The sequence below is a fragment of the Podarcis bocagei genome, assembly GCF_964188305.1.
Source record: "Podarcis bocagei genome assembly, chromosome: 1".
NCBI lineage: Eukaryota > Metazoa > Chordata > Lepidosauria > Squamata > Lacertidae > Podarcis > Podarcis bocagei.
The window spans coordinates 50,038,189-50,056,771 of record NC_138125.1 but is presented as its reverse complement, the minus strand read 5'-3'; the positions used below and the strand labels follow the sequence as shown (position 1 = coordinate 50,056,771).

General features: G+C 39.1%; 1 protein-coding gene across 19 annotated transcripts in view; it reads left to right on the top strand.

Moving 5' to 3' along the window:
* RAD51B (RAD51 paralog B) overlaps window positions 1-18,583 on the top strand; it is a 403,358-nt gene that overhangs the window by 66,387 nt on the left and 318,388 nt on the right. The window lies entirely within an intron of this gene.

The window sequence follows — 18,583 nt, the reverse complement described above, 5'->3', positions numbered from 1 at the left end:
TTTCTGTGTTTTGAACTTCATATGTGTAATCTTTTTCTATCTCTCAAGACACATAGTTATGGGATACTCAGTATCCAAAGAGGGAGTTAGCCTTATAAGTGCAAAATATAATGAGGAGAAAACATTCTTAGGAAGTCTGTGTAAATTCTTAAAATTTGTTTTACTTTGCAAGCATTTGACAAGTGAATTGACAGTTGCATCCAATAACACTGAAGCCATTGTTAGGGTGGGGTGAGAATCTGATATTGTTCCACTTGAATTAAGCTTTGTGAGGAAATGCTTGGAAATTCTAGCTGTACTATTGACTGAACTCAGTCAAGTGGAAAAGTTTTCAGGTTTTTGCACTAAATGGTGAGGGGGAAGGAGAGGGAACTAATTCAACCTGGATATGGCGGCTTACTTGACAAACTTCTAACAGAGTGAAACGTAAATAAGTTCTGCAGATGAATTTATTGGCTGGAAACTACAGAAAAACATTCTCGTTTGACTGTTTATCCACATACTTTGAAAAATGTCTATATTTTCACATGTGATGAGATTAATACAGTCTATAGAATCTGACACATGTATTAGTGGACAAAAAGTAAAGAAAATAAGAATGTCGAACATGATTAAGTCTCAAATGACTGACTGCAGCTGCTCTGTCATTTGTAGGTCTCGGCAATGTACCTGGAAGTTTGTTCTTGGTATGAGCTTTTGTGTGCATGCACACTTCTTCAGATACACTGAAACAGACGTCACCAGACCTTTATATATAGTGAGAAGGTGGGGAGGGGTATTACTCAGAAGGGTGGTGGGAATGGGTGATTGGCTGGTGTGGTAAACCTGTTAACGACTGCAATTGGTCTTACAGGAAAAAGCAAGGGATGAGATGGCCAAAAATAGCTTTATCATGTAAAATGAGATAAGAATCCAATGTCTCTATTCAGACCAGGTCTCTCCATGGTTTTAATCTACTAAGATTCTATAGTAGTGCACTGTGTCCTTTATACTTTATCTATCAAAATGTGTGAAACAATTGTAAATGTATCAGAAAATCATTCTTCAAGTTCTAGTTTGAGGTTTCACCTCTCTCCTTGATTTCTTTCTTTCATGCACACTTCATCTGATAGCAGTGTCATAACTAATTATTTGGGAAAATGCCCCTGATGTCTTTCAAGTAATGACTTCTCAACAGTTCTTCAGTGATGAGATACTGAATTTCATTCATCTGTTAGTATGAGGCCTCTCTGGCACATCTTTGCTAGCAACATTTGTTTTGTATATGTATGCAGATATATTTTGTAGGCTGGCAAAATGTTTATATATTTTCTGTTAATGGTTTATGATAGAGCTGTGAATAATTTTATTGTACCTACTTTTTGAAGCTATTACATATGTGATGCTTTTATTAGATTATTATACTATTTAATATTGTGATTTTAATATTTCTTCCTGGGGTACCTTGAGGATCTGGTTAGGATTATTTGGCAAGATATAACATCCATACAATAAATAAGTAGTCCATGTGGGCGAAACGAGGGTCAGACAGTCTAAAAGTGAAGGCCTTTTTGTCTTTATCAGCATGATGATTCCTGTTCCTTCAGCTTTTGTGCATTTGTATGGCTATTTGTATTTCCCCTAGACTAACCTAGCTATCAAGTTGATAAATTTTCTGCAGCAGTAGTTCAATTTGAGACCAAACTTGACTTGTTCTTAGACGATATATGTACTCTGGATGACTTTATTTGTATTACATGGTTAAATATGATCTTGGTTCATTGGGATCCGATCTAAACAAAAATCTCCCTGATTTAGTGAGACTTTTCCTCCCTCTGAAATAGCTTTTCAACAGCTGGGCTGATTGAAAACAGACAGCAGCTGGCATCAAACTAACATTATATCATTTGTGTTTATATTTCCTACCCACACATTCTTTATTTTTAATGGTATATTAATTTTGAAACAGCATGTGACATACTGTTATAATTACATCATTTGGAACTGTGTTTATTCCCAAGAGCGCATATTTGATTTAGGAACTGTTTTTCCTGCTTTCTGTTATTCATGGCATGGCCAGCAGGCTTCTGCAGGAGGACCTGATGCTTATACCACTTTAAAGGTTTGCAGGCCCGCGACACAGAAGCCCATTGAAACATCTTGGTGGGGATAGTGAATGATTTAAGGTTTGATAAAGTGCATTGGGGTTGATTAAACTTTAATAACAGCTTGGTGACTTCAGTGCAGGGCACATTCATTCACTTCTCTCTTGCTTTGTAAACATCAGTCACTTTATGAGGAGTTTTATGTGTTTATATATGGTGCTTGTAATAGGGTTGAACGTCCGGCCTTCGGTCTTGTTCAGCAGGAAGCAATGGTTCTTGAGGCTATTTGTTAAAGGAAAACTGTAATAAATTTTAGTGCTCCTTAAAGCAGCTAAACAAAAATGTGCTTAATTAGAATAAGTAAGTTGAGGAAATTTCAAGGCTGTATCTTTTTAAAACAGAATTTTCCAGCGTTAGTTGAGCAGCTGTGTAAACCTAAAAGCTGCCATTTTAAATTATTTTGCAGTTGGAAGTGTAGCTTAGAGATATATGATTATCTGAAGATAAATATTCAACTGCAACTAGAAACTACGCTGTTGCAGGTCATTTCACAGTGCAGTTTATCTCTTCCTCTTCTTGTTCATTTTGCAGTGCATGCCCAGGTCCATTACCTATGTGGGCCTGTTGTTTTCCTTCAAAGAACATCTCTCTTAGATAAAGAGCAGGCTTTTCGAGGAGCCTGTCATCAAATCAGTTGATCCAAGCATTGTGCAGCATGCTACTTGAACCTCAAATGGATTGTTTATCTATGTTTAAGTGGACTGTGGATAAGACCATGCACTCAGGAGAAGAGAGGATCCCTGCAGTATTGCTACTGTATCCAGATCACATTCTTTAATAAGTGCCAATAGCAGCTTTTTCAAATGTGAATGATAAACAAGACAGTCTAGGTACTTTATTCAAACAAGTTGCTTCCAGCATTGGGTGGCACAGAAGCAAAAAGATATGCAAATGCATTCGCTGCATAAGTTGTAAAAATGTATTTTCTCATGTACTTTACTGGGATGGGCGGGGTAGAAATAAATTATTATTATTAGATCAATGGAAGCAATCAATGTAGATCAATCTGTACAGTAAGAAAAAAAGTTAATGTTAAACATGGCACTATATTTTGAAATTATTACCAAAATGGTGCTGTAAGTATAATGATTATAAAATTAAAAAATGAAATAGCTTATGTATTTTTCTCTTTATTTAGCAGGTTTATACTTTACAGTGTAGCACATTTGTACCTAAAGTCCACACACAGTAGGTTATTTTAGGTTGGTTGACAATTTGCAGGCAAGTACAGGTCTGCTTCCTAAGCCCTGTAAGAGGAAAGTATCGGCCAGAATGGACTGCAGATTATTGAAGATAACTTTGTGTGGTTTCAGCTGAGATCTGGAAGTGACAACAAGTGATGGTCTCTTCATTTTCTCTTCTTTCTAGATTTGTCCTGTAATAGACTATTTCTGGGTACCAGTTTGGGCTTGTCATTATGTTTTTTTTCACTACAGTGAGTCAGTATTGCAGTTCACAGAATACCTAACATAAATTTGTAAGTTGTAAGTTTCTGCCCAATGAGTCTCTGAACTGATATGGTTGTATTGAAGGCCTTGGCTTTAGACCGCTGATTTTGTGATGTGTTCCGATGGAAGCTGCAAGCTTGTAAATATGTGTAGCAGTCAATGTGTTTCCTACATAAGGTGGTGATTTATATATCCAGAAAGTGAAACATTTGTGTGGATTGCTATAGGATTAGCCTTAGGCTAATGGTGGGCTGAAAGTTACTGAAGTTCGTGTGGAACTGTACAACTGCATCCTATCCATGAGCCCAAATGTTATCAATATGTCTCAGGTAGAGAATAGACATTTGTGAATAGGAGATGAGAAGGCATCTATAAAGATGTTGGCCCACTATGAAGCTATTCAAGTGCCCATTGCAGTGCCATTGACCAGAAGAGCTCCCCCAAACTGAGAGATTGTCAATAGACTGTAGTTTCCTTTGGATGTTAGTGTTGTTCCGTATGTAAGTTGGGAGTACTGCTGACATATAGTTTGAGGGTTGAGTCCATATAACCCTGTACCTTGAATGCTATACTGCTCTCTGAAACTATAGGGTGTCCAGGATAGACTAGTTTATGTATTTTGGGTTTCAGATAAAGATGCTTCTTCAGCGTCTGAGGTTGTCAGGGACCGTGTTGAGAAGGGCTGCACAGATGAGGAATGGTGGGAGCCTTCCCCTCCCCCTGCTCCTGATAAGGATCCTGAATCTTCCCAGGAGCAGTGGGACAGTATAGATTTGGAACAGTGGTTTGCAGAGGCGCATAGATCTGAAGACAAAAGTTGGGACGAACTGGGTGGTGAACAGCTAGGAGAAGAAGAACTGGGAGAGAGAAAGTTAACAGACTCTCCCTCGCTGGAAAGCCTACATCCGCCCAGCCCAAGGTCACGCCGAGCAGATAACATGGCAGCACAGAAAGCAAAGTGGTTGCAAGATCGGGTTGTGAGATGAGGAAGTGACTCGAGTGGAAGTGGGTGTAAACCTTAATTGGGAGCACCTTTACTTCGAGAATGGACTCTTTGTTCTTTTGCCGTGTTCATTAAATCTCTTTAAATGGTAAGAGACTATTTTTGCTTTGTTCTGCTTATCCACGGCCAAAGGGAGGAAGGAAGCCGCTCCCCCGGAGCCTGACAGAGGCATGGCTTTATGGATTTGGTCCTGCACATCTGCAGGAAATTTCTTCATCAGCTTCCATAGTTCCTTCTGGTATTCCTCAACTGAGAATAAGAGAAATGAATGAATGAATGAATGAATGAATGAATGAGGTGTTGTAGATTCGCTGATCAGCCTCCTTTATGTAGAGGAGATCAGTTTGTTCATGATGACAGCAGCTCTTCCTTTGTCATCCTCTTTGTTTATATTGTCACTGTTGTTTCTCGGTCTGTAGATGGCATCACACTATAGATGTTCTGAAAATTAATGATACTCCCTGGTACATGTACTCATCAAAAAAATCCTCTAAAAATATCAAGGGTTGTGATGCTAAAAATAATAACCTTGTGTTCAGATTAGAGCAAAATATTTTGTGGCTGAAAAATCAGTCTGTCAGTCATTCTATACTATGTGGATTACGAATGTACAGAAATACATGCAACTACTCTATTAATAATTCTATGTTGTTGTTATTATTCTTGTGTAACTTTCATTGCTGGAAGGCCACAATTTTTGTTCTTAAATGCATTCAAAAATAAAATGGTCAACAAGCCAGAGCCCTTCCAGCTTATGTTTCTCATCTTTACCTCTTGTCTAATTTTTGATTGCTTTTAATGTTCCATGATTCAGGGCTAATTTTCTTGATTAAGTATAGCTGTTGTTTTTAGTAGAAAGGAATAAACTGACAGCTGTGTTATATTAACAGCAAGGCGGGAGAAGGAGCAGACACAACAGTTTTGTTTTCATAGTTTTCTCATCCGTGTTTAGCTCAGTGCTGTTGCCTTATCTTGGTAGTGCTGTGAAATATCTACCAGACTACTTTGAAGTCATAGATCTAAGCTAAGAAAAAGTGAGTGCAATAAAATAGATTGAAGGATGTAAAGTAATAGGCTAAACACACAAACACATGCAAATAAATGTAGTATTCAGAATTTATGGTTAGTCTTTATGTAAATAATTGGCACTCCTCTACTACAGGTCACATCAAAGGTCATTTCCACCAATTTTCGCAAATAATTACTACGATGTAGCCTGCAGCTTCAGAGTTGTGGCCTATTACCAATCACCATAAAAGGCAACAAAGATGTGGAGTTGCGGATATGGAGCTGTGCCTATGTAATAATGGCCTTGATGGTTTTTCGGGGGTGATATTGCCGAGGCAAGAGTTCTGCTAGGATATAAATTACTGGACTAGAGTCATTATCTATTTTCTGTCTTCAAACCTAAATGGTGAATATGAAATAGTTATTTCAAAATAGTTGTGCTGAATTCTCTAAGTCCAGTTCCCAGGAGGAGGGACATACCAATGGAAAACCTAGTCTGTGCATCAGTATTGGTACAAATATATATAAGGTAAAGGTAAAGGTACCCCTGACCATTAGGTCCAGTCGTGACCGACTCTGGGGTTGCGGCGCTCATCTCGCTTTGTTGGCTGAGGGAGCCGGTGTACAGCTTCCGGGTCATGTGGCCAGCATGACTAAGCTGCTTCTGGTGAACCAGAGCAGTGCACGGAAACGCCGTTTACCTTCCCGCTGGAGCGGTACCAATTTATCTACTTGCACTTTGACGTGCTTTCGAACTGCTAGGTTGGCAGGAGCAGGGACCGAGCAACGGCAGCTCACCCTGTCACGGGGATTCGAACTGCCGACCTTCTGATCGGCAAGTCCTAGGCTCTGTGGTTTAACCCACAGCGCCATCTGTGTCCCACAAATACACCCACCCACCCACCCATGCATTATTTATTCAATCTGGACCCATGTGACTAAACTTGGCCAAAAAGTTGTACCTACATTAGAAGTGCCATACAAAATGGCTTCAGAATTAATCAGTAATGAGATCTATCTTAGCTGTGTGGTAGTTTATTTTTTTAAAATCTACCCTCAAGTAATCACATTTTTGGAGTTTTACCTGTGCCACCTGGGTTGCATTAATGCTAGTCTCTGAGATGATTTGCAACTATCTTTGTGTATATAATAATAATAATAATAATAATAATAATAATAATAATTATTATTATTATTTATTATTTGTACCCCGACCATCTGGATGGGTTTCCCCAGCCACTCTGGGCGGCTTCCATAGAAACCAAAAATACACTAAAATATCACACATTAAACACTTCCCTGAACAGGGCTGCCTTAAGAAGTCTTCTGAATGTCAGGTAGTTATTTATCGCTTTGACATCTAATGGGAGGGCGTTCCACAGGGCGGGCGCCCTCTGCCTGGTTCCCTGTAGCTTTGCTTCTCGCAATGAGGGAACCGCCAGGAGGCTCTCGGCGCTGGATACTTCCGCCTAAAATATACAGCTGGTAGTTGGACATGAAAGTTCCTTCATTAAGTTCCTGCATTTTAAGAAATGTTTGTAGCCAGTTTTTAGTATTTTGATATTTTATGAATAACCAGCACACCTGGATAATTGAATTATTTAATCAGATGTATCTTACTGAGATCTTACCAAAATGAAATCACTGAAAGCATAATAAAATACTGGGGCATGCACATGCAAAAGGACTTTGAGTTTGTTTTTCTCAAACTCTGCTCCCTTCCTCATGCCATAGTCACAATGATACTGCTTTGTAACTGAAGCAACTTTCAAAAGCAGCTTATTGACTTGTGAAGGGAAATGATGCCCCAAACCCTTGAGGACTCATGAAATGCAACTCTTTAGATCTTGGCTTTGGTGCTTTGTTTCTTAATAAAACTGTAATTGTAATGAGTGCTCATATATGCAAAGAAGATTGCTGACTATGCAGATACAAGTTTTTGATGCAAAAGATTCCCACATATAAAATAGTTAAAAGGAATGTGGGAATGTAATTAAGCAATTTAAATATTTAATACATCTTAATATAAAGTAGATATAAATGCAGCTAGATTCCAAAGAACAGATCAGATTCAGAGATGTGTGAGCAGATGAAATTCTAATTATGGTACTGTTCCACAAACATATTGTGCTCAAGAGCTAGTGGAAAACACAGCTCAAGCAAACATATTATTTCAGTTCTGTTTTCTCACACAGGAATCCTTCACTAAGTTAAAAAATTATTCCACTAGCAAACATCCAATCCATTGTACCCTGGTCACATTTTTTGCTGTTTGGGTTTGTATTGTTTTACATGTCACTTCTTCTGATATTCCTTCCTGTGGAACCATTTTGTCTTCTTCTTCTTCTGTATTACTGCAAGAGTCATATTATGCTTGAGTAATTTGACTGCCTGTTGAGATGTATGAATTTCTGTTTTAACCATCAATTCCCTCTTAAAACATGTTCCCTTCCTTCAATTAGTTCATTTTACCTATATTCCTACCCACTCTGCATTATTTGATTAAAAACTGATATATGTGTTATGCTGTAATCTCAGTCACGTGTATTGGGAAGTTCATAGAATCATAGAATTGTAAGGGATCATGAGGATCATCTAGTTCATGGGTAGGCAACCTAAGGCCTGGGGGCCAAATCCAGCCCAATCGCCTTCTCAATCCGGCCCACGGACAGTCCGGGATTCAGCATGTTTTTACATGAGTAGAATGTGTCCATTTATTTAAAATGCATCTCTGGGTTATTTGTGGGGCATAGCAGTTCGTTCATTTCCTACCCCCAAATATAGTCCGGTCCCCCACAAGGTCTGAGGGACAATGGACCGGCCCCCTGCTGAAAAAGTTTGCTGACCCCTGATCTAGTCCAACTCCCTGCAGCGCAAGAATATGCAGCTGTCCCATACAGGAATCAAATCTGTAACCTTGCCATTATCAACACCACATTCTAACCAATAAAGTGGGACTTTCCAAATGAAAACGGAATCAGGCTACAGACCTTTCAGTTGTAAACAGTGTGCCAATCTGAATTACAGTTATAGATGATATCTCTCTAAATAGAAGACATATGAGTGGAACATAAAATGCCTTACAAATAAAAGTGTAAGCTGTAGCTGGGGGCATTGAACTGCAAATGGAAAAGCAGAAAAGTTGTAAGATAGGGTTAGATTTTCATTATGTCTGCTTCCCCCAGTAGAGTCTTTATACAAATGTACAGGCCAGGGATGTTGTCTTTTAAAAGTTTTGTTTGACTTTATTAAACTTTGAACATTTACGAGAGCAGCGGATGCAAAAGGAAGAACAGCCAATTTCTTCAAATGCTTCTCTCCTTGATACAACAGACACGACCTGACCTCCAAAAATTCTTGGTAAAAAGCCTTTCTTATTCAACACTCAGATTTATTGCCATGAGAATATCCAGTGTTACTTTCAACTGTTTAGCCTACTAATACTTCATTAAGTTATGTCCCGAAGAAATTAAGATGCACTAATACTTCTCTCCAAAGTAAAAACTTATTTACTAGTAAACAGATGAATTTTAGTTTCTCACTGGCATTACAACTTTCTCACTCCAACCAGTTTCAGAAATGACTCCTATCATTTCAGATTACAGGGTGGGGGATTGCATTTTTGAACATTTGTTAAAAGTTCATTTATAGCAAGAATTGGCACACCATGGAAGAGTTTCTAAGGTTGGTCTTTCCCTGATGCTTGGATTTTTGAAGGGACAGCTTGTACATTCCATTCAGCAGCATCAACTGATAAAGAGTTTCCTGGATTGTAACATTTTAGGCTGCCAGTAGGGAGTTCTACATCTGAATTCCGCTCTCAGAATGAATGACCTTCACTTAGAAAAGTAGCATGTTGGGGGAAGGCTTGGCTCAGTTTTGTTCTTCTGTGCTTGATGTGCTAGATTTATAGGTGCAGGGACTTTTACACATGGGGTGACATTTAAACATCCAAGTCCCACAACTATAGCCAGAAGTAGTACAGACCAGGAAAAGCACCAGGTGGCCTTAAATCAATTTAGTTGTTGGATATTGGAGAGCACTTACAAATGTGATTTATCTTTCTCATCTGCAGTTTTACATGGTAGCATCCTAGGAAGCCTGTGCTGTGTGATTTTGCTGAATACACAGGTCAGCACTTAGGTGCACGTCTTGTTTCTTCTACTACCTTAGAAGCATAAAAACTTAAATAGCTAGAGGAAGCCGCATTACCTTGTTTTTGAACATTTGAAGCAAACATATCATTTTTTTCTGAAAAAGCTTTTAATGAGCAAAGTTATTTTTAAGATAATATCCCAAGCTAAGAAAATACTTTTACTTCACCAGACTGATGTGCCGGAATGTTGCAGTATATTAACATGCAGTACAAATATTACCATAGAGAAGGAGGGAAGCTGAATGCTCACACACAGATTGTTTCAGTTTGCTGACTTGAAGCAGATGACAGAGTTACAATTCTTAGCAAGGAAACCGACCTGCTGAACCAATCGTGTTCCCCATTTGAGCCCATTGGTGATTACCTTTTCCTTAGAGAGGTGAAGTGAGGACTTTTGTTGGTGGGGAGAGGTTGAGGGATTCTACAGGGAGCTTTTTAGCAGCTGTTTGTTCAGCTGAATATGTCAACTTGTGTCTTAAATGTTCAGAACTTCAGTATTCTTTGGCCTGCCATGTTTCTTATTCTCATGCCACAATGTTCCGTTTTAAGGTTTTATTTCATTGTATGGTGACTTTGAGATTACAGTTGTTTCCTAATGTAAATATGGTTCAGAATAACAAAAGAGGAGGTTATTCTATTAAAATTTTCTGTTTAGTGCTGATTGCAATAAAATAGAGATTGTAGAGGAATTTAAAGTTTATTGAAGCAGTCACATTGTGTGTAAGGTATAAAATAAATAAACGAATTTGCTTTATGAACAGTCAAAATGAATCCCCGTCAGAGCTTTGGGGACGCTCTGTAAAGCATGTCAAGTCTGTCTCTCTTATTGCCATAGTTCGTCATTCTGCCTTAATAAATGACGACATAATTAACTCCCTCTCCCCACTCATTTTAGTACTCATTTTGAATGATTGTAGCTGAGAAACTTTGCTACATGTATTAAGGTTTTTATTTGCTAAAAGTGCATAGGATAACTATAAAAAGGATATAAGGATTCTAAATATCAAGCAAGCTACTAAATGAGATACTACAATGTTACTAGTAGCTAAATGAGAAATATTTATCCTGCGGTAAGAAATATGCATTGTTCTCTTCCTGACACACTCTTCTCAACAACTTGCCACCCCTTTCTCTCTTTTCCCCTGTCCAGTCACTCCTCCTGTCGGGCACTCCTTTTAAAAATACTTTATTCAGAACACATACACCATCTCTGAAGCCATTTCCATGTCACAGTGGTCCGGTTCACATGACAAACTGGAGTATGGTTTACCATAAGGGTCACCAACACAATGCCTGCTGGTACTATTGTGCTCAGCAAGGTCTTCCTTGGTGCTGCTCTGCCAGTGGCCCCAGACTTTGAGCTTTCTTTCTTTCTTTCTTTCTTTCTTTCTTTCTTTCTTTCTTTCTTTCTTTCTTTCTTTCTTTCTTATTTTAAAGTAAGTCTTTAGCCCTTCTAGAAAGTTATGAAGAAAAATGTGCAGATGCCCTTCTAAGCAATTTCTGTGAAATGAGTCAGCCTTTTGCTCCTTCCCCCTGTCTGTGTTTAGCTAATGAGTGAAGTCAGAGTTGTCACTGGTGAGTTGTTAGGAAACCAGGCAAACCCTGTGGTCCTAAAAAGCTGCTGTTTCCTCCTCCCTTTAGCACACTTTTCCTGTTTTTGTCTTATTTTTAGTAGTCCCTGGAATCCCTGTAGCTTCCCCTGCCTTTCCCCATAAGAACCAGGATCCATCCTCCCTGTGGTGGGTTCATCTGAGATCAAGTACAGTGGTGCCTCGCAAGACGAAAAGAATCTGTTCTGTGATTCTCTTCGTCTAGCGGTTTTTTTGTCTTGCGAAGCAAGCCCATTGACGGATTAGCGGATTAGTGCTATTAGCGGCTTTTAGCGGCTTATGGCTTATCGGATCAGCTGATAAGCGGCTTAGCGGCTTAGAAAAAGGGGGGGACCCCTGCAGGAACTCACAAGACATTTTCGTCTTGCAAAGCAAGCCCATAGGAGATTCGTTTTGCGAAGCACCTCCAAAACGGAAAACTCTTTCGTCTAGCGAGTTTTCCGTCTTGCGAGGCATTCATCTTGCGGGGCACCACTGTACTCATTAGAAGCTATAAAGCTGATGTCCTATGGTAAACATGAAATGATTGTACTTTCTAATTTTGTGTTATGCCATCAAAAATCAAAATGTGCCCATTGGTACAACTCCTGTTTTACCATGACTGTGTGAACATGCTGGCTTCTGGAGAGGAACTCACACTCACTCTGCTACTTCCCAGGATTTTAAGTTAGTGTGGGATGGCAGCTAAGCCAAGGTTTGCCTTAGTATGCGGTTCAAACCTGGATTTGTGTTTAGCGATTACCTCTAACCATAGGACAAACCTTGGTTAAGGATCAGGGTTATGGAGGAGAAACCTTAACCATGATCCCATGTTTCAAGAATACACTAAAGCAAACATCAGCTCAGGTGACATACCACACTGACAAGACTGAGACGGAACAAAGCAACTGTGATCTCATAAGCCAGGACATTTGTGTTCATGCTAAGCCATGACATGCAAGCATAACAGAATTCATGGTCTCCCTCTTATTCAAAACAAGGACAACTCCTTCTCTTTGGGCTGTGAGAGCTGCTAGAATAAACCAAAGTAAGCTGTGTTGAGACCTGCAACCTAGAGCTGTTAACAGCATGTGCAGTTGGTTTACGAGCTTGTTTCAAAGCACTGGTTCCAGGATTGAAACCTCTTTCATATGAACTTACCTGTGCAATCGAGTGAACTTTGTTTGCTTTGTTCCATCCTCCCCTGTTGCCTGATGTGTGGTAGCTACACAGGATAGTGTTCTCTCAGTAGTGTTGTCTGGATTATGGAATTCTTTCCTTAGATAGGCTCATTTTACAGTTTCATTGATTGGTTTCACGTGGCAAGTTAATACCTCCATTCTGTTGGACGCATTTGTGATAACTTTTACTTTCCCCACTTAACTCAGTTTTGTTGCAATTGCTGATGTGATGGTATTGGCAATACTTAATAAGTACAGTGGTACCTTCGGTTAAGTACTCAATTCGTTCCGGAGGCCCGTTCTTAACCTGAAACTGTTCTTAACCTGAAGCACCACTTTAGCTAATGGGGCCTCCCGCTGGCGCCGCGCCGCTGCTGCGCGATTTCTGTTCTCATCCTGAAGCAAAGTTATTAAAGCGAGGTACTATTTCTGGGTTAGCAGAGTCTGTAACCTGAAGCGTATGTAACCTGAAGCATATGTAACCCGAGGTACCACTGTAATATGTGTGACTTGGCTCATCTTCAAAAATAATACATAATAAAAGCAAGGCAAGCCAGAACTACACAAAGAGTCGTCTCTCCCACCCACCCCAGCTAGAAAATGGTTTCATAAAAAATATGCCCGGATTTGTGTAATACACTAAAATTTGGGGATTTGTCTTAATAATAATAATCTTTAAAGAAAAAGTGTTATGCTGGAAGCATTTTGCTTTTGGACAGATGTGTATCACTTCAGAGCATTCAAGAATTGTGTTTTGAGAATTGAAAGAAAAGAACCAAAGAAAAGCTCCTTCCACTTCCCACCTGAGGAATTTTGATTCATTAGGAACCAAATCAGAAATCCCACTTAATCTGTATACTTCAGTTTTTCCTCTGCTCAGCTGGCCTGCAGGTGCAGCCAAGCTTGGCTGTTTTTTCAATGTGGTGAAATTCACTGGCACACGTCCCTCAGAATGCAGCTGATGTCATGGAATAACAAAAACTTTGTGGGTAACCCCTAACAACCAAAGCAGCAGTAAACAGTAAATGCTGCCTCCACCAAGATATTGGAATTTAAAGATATTTAACAAGATGGTGCTTGCCTGCCAAGAATCATAAACATATCGTTTAATTACAGTCTTCCTAAATGTGCTAACACATTACTAGAAACTAGCTATGATTTTCAGTTTCAGAGCAGAATTGTGGCTATTTTGCAGCACTTTCTGCTACCTGATAGGTTATGCTGGTTTTTAAAAAAAAATCTGTAAAATTATAGAATATATCCTAATGCAGAGTAGAACAATAGAGTAATTTTCTGTGCTTTAAGTTTTCTAATTATCAAGGTATAATTTTGGTGGGGAATTAATCAAAATGACTGAGTTCCAGGAATAAGCTGATTTATTTCAGGGTTCATTTCAGTCCTGGAGCTATGCCTATTCCGGTTTTGTAGAATGACATTGGAGTACTGCTATATACCCCTATGAAAGTTAATGAACAGTTACACTGTTCTTGATTTTTGTGTGTGTGGTAGAATGTGTCACTATTTCCACCTCAAATATAATTCATTTGTTTGGACTCTGCACATGATTATGCTTAGGGTGAGACTAAACTACCTGAACCTCTTAGGTACTTCTTTAAAAATTCCAGGGATGCTTTCTCAGGTGATATGACTCGGCTGAAATTATGAATTTATCTGCTGTTCATTTGTGTTTTTTCTTGGAATTAGAGATGTGAAGACCTGTGGGGAAAAGCTAAAAAACAAATTCAAGGCCCCTCCCCACATTTTTTCCAAGGTCTCCCTCTCCCCCCAAAATGGGGTGTGGGGTGGATTATGAAATATTTTCTTTCAGAATCATGAATAAAACTTAAAAGACAAGGTGCTTATATGTTTATTCCCCCAGAATGATTTCTAAAAATTAGGTAACAAGAAGACTTTTATGTTAGACTATTGAACAGTATCATATCATAAAATTCCTGTACGCCAAGGACAAGCAAGGCTTGAATTATACACAGTACAGTTGAATACAGTACAGTATCTCAAATGCAAGAGCAAAATGCATTTCTGCCTCTAGCGGGCACTGTCATTGTCATAATAAGAGAAGGAAGACGGATTTAGTGCCTTCTTTACTTGTGGGCTTCCTCTTGTTGGTATAGTCGAATCTGTCCTTCCTATTTTCTTGATAGGTCTCAAATTTGTGATTGTTTGATGACTGATATGAAGAAGCAGAAACTGATAGTGATAACTTAGAAAATGAGTATTCTTTGAGTCTTAGTTTCCCCTCCTCTTTTTCTCAACCCTTTTTTATGGAAATGACTGCTTTATGTCAGCTTGACACTGGAGGGTTGCAGAATGTAATGTTGACAGTTTCTTCTGTTTTTATTGTTTTTTGCTGGGCCTTCATAAACTGGTAAAACCAAAGAGTTGCCAAGTTCCTTACCATTCATCAGCTTGCAGCTCTGTTTAAAATAGCAAAATAAAAAGTAAATTCAATTAGTATTTATTGTCTGAACAAACTGTACTTTTAATATACAAAACATGATAATTTTAAGGCATAACATCATACAGTTATGTTTCTAAAGTAGCAAAATGGCTTTTGATCTATTTTTGTTGTTTAGTCGTTTAGTTGTGTCCGACTCTTCGTGACCCCATGGACCAGAGCACGCCAGGCACGCCTGTCTTCCACTGCCTCCCGCAGTTTGGTCAGACTCATGTTTGTGGCTTCGAGAGCACTGTCCAGCCATCTCGTCCTCTGTCGTCCCCTTCTCCTTGTGCCCTCCATCTTTCCCAACATCAGGGTCTTTTCCAGGGAGTCTTCTCTTCTCATGAGGTGGCCAAAGTATTGGAGCCTTAGCTTCAAGATCTGGCCTTCCAGTGAGCACTCTGGGCTGATTTCCTTAAGAATGGATAGGTTTGATCTTCTTTTGATCTATAAAAGACCCTAAAAATGTTGCATTATTTTTTTTAATATTTCCCCCCTCTAAATTTCCAGATGTTTTACATCTCTATTTGAAATAGTTCATCTGGTGTCATCTACACAACTGGTGCATCACTGCTATTTGTCAAGCAGGCTTTCAGTTATTAAGAGAGAATAAGGGATAATAAGTGCCTTGTTATTTATTATAAATATTTCATGTAAAAATGTGAAATTGTACTGACAAAAATTGTCTTGTGGTATCATTATGAAAACATTGAAGAAAATGTTGACATATATTAAACTATGGAACTTTTCTTCAAGGAGTTCATAGAATCATAGCATTGAAAGGGACTCCAAGGGTCATTTAGTCCAACCCCCTGCAATGCAGGAATGTTAGCTATAGCATTCATGACAGATGGCCAAGTTCTGTTTAAAATTCCTCCAGTGAAGCATAGTTAAATGCAAACTATTTTGATCTCAACATTGTTAATATTATGACATGGGAAATATTTTGCTATATTATTAAAAGAACATCTAGCCCAGACTTTTGTTGACCAAGATCCTTAAGGTGGTATGATGCAGCCAAATTTAAAATTGCTAGATTAAAGATAAAATAGGGAACATTGTATCACATTTATATTCAGAAAGGAATTGTATTCCTTTATTATTTGTTGGTGGTAGTGTGATAATTAATAAGGACTGAATTGTTTGAAACTTCATAGATTTGTATGGTTAGATATGTGGAAAAATATTAATATGTTCCAAGGCTACACTTTCCCATTCAGAGCAGGTTATTGCTGAAGTGTGCTGAGCCCTGGCTCTCTTTACAAAATCATAACTGTTCTGCTGAAAAGAACATTTAGTTTTGTATATTGTAGTCCTAGTTCTAAATATTTTGTCTTTTGACATCAGGATAAAGGGGATTTAGGAATATCTGAGGGGATTCTCTTACCTAATTCAGAGGAAATTGATTTGGGCAGCAAATTATGCTTTGCCTTTGGTGAACTGCAAGAAAGCCTGAAGCTTTAACTGTTCTGATTTGTGTTTACATTCTAGTCCCTTTTGTTCTGTTTTTTAACTTTTAGTAGAGTTATGGTTGAAGTTTCTTCCTCTATTTTTTTGTCAGGTATTTTTTTTCCATGTAAAAGATCCATACTCATTTAGGTGTAAATGTAGTTTGTTCTCTATAAAGCAAAGTGTTTATTTTCCTATTTGTATGTGTTAGGAGTATAACTGAGGATGTTGCATAACAGTTGACAAACAGTACAAGCTGCTTGCCATGCTGTGTTTAACCAAGAAAAGAGACTCGGTCCTTAATTACTTAACTTGCTGTTGGGTAGATAGTGAGTCATGGCAGGACCTTCTCAGTGGCTGTTCCCTTTTTGTGGAATGGGTTCCCTGGTGAATTGAGTCTGTTTCTCTCATTATTAACTTTCAGAAGAAATGTAAAAACATTCCTGCTTACCCAGGCATTTGATAAAGATACTGTTCCTGGCAACCTTGAAATTATCAGCTGTGAAATTACATGCCTGTTCTGCATTTTTAGATGCTTTTAATTGTTTTTAATCATTTTATGTTTTTAAATATAGGGTATTTTTTAACCTGTATTGTTTTATCAATCATTCTGATGAAATGCCTGGTTTCCCTTTTCACGAATTATTTTCATGTAGCTTTTATGAAACAAACCCACTGATTATAGCCCGCTCCCCCAAATCTTTCCTTCCCGCATATTGAAATGTATAGAAATAAGTGTTTCTATAGGCAGGCTCGCCTGGTGCCTTCATTACATATCTGTAGGCAAAGGCAAAAAAGTTTCTTTTTAATCAGGCGTTCATTCAGTTTGGTTCATTCGGTTCATTGGCTTTGGTTATTGAACGGTTCCGGGAGTCGAATGGACTCCTGGAATGCATTCTGTTCGAAAACCAAGGTACCACTGAAGTTGAAAATTACAGCTTTGGAGAGACTAAAAATGCTCTCCTATTGACTGACAGGGTCTTGACTACCCTACAAATGGAGGATAGATTTATACAGTCATACCTCGGGTTGAATGTGCTGAAGCAGGTTGAGCGCTTTCGGGTTGCACTCCGCGGCAATCCGGAAGTAACGGAGCGCGTTACTTTCGAGTTTCGCCGTTCACGCATGCCTAGACACTCAAAATGACGTCACACGCAGAAGAAGAAGAGTTTGGATTTGATATCCCGCCTTTCACTCCCCTTCAGGAGTCTCAAAGCGGCTAACATTCTCCTTTCCCTTCCTCCCCCACAACAAACACTCTGTGAGGTGAGTGAGGCTGAGAGACTTCAAAGAAGTGTGACTGGCCCAAGGCCACCCAGCAGCTGCATGTGGAGGAGCGGAGACTCGAACCCGGTTCCCCAGATTACAAGACTACCGCTCTTAACCACTACACCACACTGGCTCTTAACCACTACACCACACACGCATGCGCGGAAGTGGCAAAACGCGACCCTTGCGTGCGCAGACATGCCGTCGCGTCTTACGTTCTGTTCAGGATGTGAACGGGGCTCCAGGACGGATCCCGTTTGCATCCCAAGGTACCACTGTAGTTTCTTCTGTGGGGTTGTTGATGTCTTTTCTGCTTTTAAAGAATATCTCTGCTGTCACCTCTCAAGTCCCAAAATACCTTATTCTTAGGGTGAGCATGTTGAAATTTGCAGGTGGAAGAAAGAGGGGCAGTCCATATACTATTAGTGAGTTGGACTTTCATTGTCTGCCATGCCTTTCCTGATCATTCTATTGTCACTTTTTACAGGCCGCAAGGACCTTATCTAAACGAGTATGTTGGAAAATCTTGGTGTGAATCTGATGGCATTTTAAGTTTGTTAGCCCTCTTTTAAAAATAGATGGTTTGCAAACAGCATATGCAAAGTGGACCATGTTGTATTTAATAAGAATTCAGATCTCCGAAGTGTAGAGCTCTGTGCTTGGGAAAGGGCTAACCCTATGGCCAGCTAAGTACTAGCTGTGATTAATGTTCTCAGATCTGATAAGCATTTGCCACTCAAGGCTAATTTTGTTTTTTAGTAAATGGTGGGCAAAGGTCTTCACCGTTCATTTGGTAAGATTATGGATGTTTGCACTTCATCTGCTAATAAAGCCAACCCTCCATTTGGCTTTCCTTTCCCAGAGTTGGATAAGACATT